The sequence below is a fragment of the Physella acuta genome, unplaced genomic scaffold, assembly GCF_028476545.2.
Source record: "Physella acuta isolate Inbredline_101_S28 unplaced genomic scaffold, ASM2847654v3 ptg002384l, whole genome shotgun sequence".
Lineage (NCBI taxonomy): Eukaryota > Metazoa > Mollusca > Gastropoda > Physidae > Physella > Physella acuta.
The window spans coordinates 12,501-15,000 of NW_026733874.1; positions in this window are offsets into that span (position 1 = coordinate 12,501).

A 2,500-nucleotide genomic window follows, 5' to 3' on the forward strand; every position below is an offset into this window, starting at 1 on the left:
CGGTCGGACTTTGAAAATTTTCAAAGTCCGAAAAAAAATGTCTCAAAGTTTCATCGTGCGAGTGGCAGTTCACCGATCAAACCGACTTTATTTTGCGGCATTGCCGTACTGTGGCCGCAAGTGATCGAGAGGTCGCCCGTTCCACCGAGGATGCGAAGCGGCGAGTCGTTAGTCTAACAGAGCTGGCGAATGACGGTGGTTGTTCTATGTTTAAATACATTAAAACTACATTTCACTTTGCGCTGAATGTACGTGGATATTAAAAACCCAATTGAAAAATTTGGTTGAGTTCATCCCGCCGTTTACACCGAATTTTAAAAAAATTGTGAAAAATAAAAAAAAAATAGATGAGCTGAAGTTTGATGGGTTGCCGATCAGACCGCCTCGACTTAGCGGCATTCCCGCGTAGAGTGATCGAGAGTTTTCCAGTCTCAAGCTCGCCCAGTGTAAAGACGCGGCATTGCCGTAGAGGCTAAGCTGCTAAGTAGAGACGGTGTTTGTACAACTATATTTCACTTTATATTCTTAACCAATGTATGTGTTGTAGAAAGCAGATTTTTCTCATCCCGCCGTTTACCTGAAACGAATAAAAATTTATTTTGTACAAAATTAAAAACATTAGTGTTTCCAATAAACTACATTTCACGTTTTCTAATTTAAACTTAAACGAATGACTGGTATCAAAATATAGGATCTATGTGAAAATAAAAACACGGTGTAAGAGTTTTCAAACCTCGGTAATGCCGTCTAAGACCAACTAGTCGACCGAAGGGACAGTAGTTTTCCGGTCGATAAGACATATCAGCCCGGTATCGCCAAAGTTAATTACGATCGGTCATAATAAACTAAATTTAAAATAAATAAATAACCCAAACGTGTGTATACATCATGTGGTACGTATTCAGTTCTATTCTAACTGGAATATATATTTTAAGAATCAATGAACTTAAGTTTTAAAACCAAACCGAAATCGCGCGAGTCGTCGTTGTAAAACTAGATTTAACAAACGGCTGCGTAATATTAGACTTAAAAATATTATATAATATCCTCTATTGATTAAATAGTGAAAAATAAGCTTCAATGTAGCTTAATCTAGTACAAAATCTAAAAGTTGTGATAAATTAAATTGAAATTAAACACGATAGACTTAAATCTAGAGTTAAGGAATAAAACCGACCCGCGAACCAGCTACTAAATGGTTCGATAAGACTTATCTCAAATACAATCGTTTTCTATCAGTGTTATGCCTTCAATCGATACTTTTTGATGAAATAAATACTTAAATGATTTAATGAATGCATATATACATGTAATTAATGAGTGAAAGTATGTATAAAGTATTAGATAAATTAATAATAAACCGACCCAGCTACTAAATGGTTCGATAAGACTTATCTCAAATACAATCGTTTTCTGTAATTGTTATGCCTTAAATTGATAATTTTTAGTTAAACAAATACTTAACTAATGAAATAAATACATAGATAAATGTATTTAATGAATTAAAGTATGTATAAAGTATTATATAAATTAATAATAAACCGAATCCGACCAAATTTAAATCTAAAACCACGATCGGCGGCGTAATGAAGTGTATCGTAAACCCGTTTTTTTTATAATTTAAAATGTAATGACAGAACTCCCAAAACAACAATACACATACATATTAGTACTATGGTGAATTGTAGTTGTATTAGGACCGTAATTATAGTTAATTAAGGAACCATTCATTGTCTTCGCTCTGTTATGTACGTCGTCGTTTAATCGACACGGCATATTTGGCTTGAATCTAGAAAAATTCAAACTCTAACCCTAAGGTAGACAGGCAGGGTAAATAAATGTGGGTGATCTCTCATAAAATTGTCTTCTAGGAATTATTTTTATATAGACTATCTTTTCTGTAGAGTTTAAGTGGACAAGCGCGGACGAAATAGAGCGCAAAATTTAAAATGAATTAAAAATTTTCATCAGACCGGAAGTAGGCATAACCTAGGCGCCATGTTTCCGTCGTACAAGTTTTCACCGTTGCAGTCACCGTTTCAATCGCTCTTCGTGTGGACGTGTATTATTTCTAGTCATGTGTTGTGTAGATGATTCGCTTAAGGTAGGTGTTCGGACTTATTTCTTTAATATTAATTAAACCGTATTTGCCTTGTCGGCCTTAAAATAAAGCTATTTTTTTTTCATCGCAATCGAAGTGTTAGATCTAGAATCTAGTTCCCGCCTCCGCTTCGCTAATTCGACTTAATGTAACTATGACACAACTATTAAATCTAGAGTCTCTATTTTAATTAAATAATTAGGAATTCTATCTCTAGATGATATCTAATCTATTCCCACACGTGTGTGCAAGTAGGATTTAACGTCAGAACAGGTGTGGTGGTCTAGGCGTCGCTATTTTTGACGGTAGGAATTTTTTTTTTAAATTCGTAAAATTTTATATAGACTTTATATAGCAATTTACTAAGACCGACCCTAACGCCCAGTAAATATTTAATTA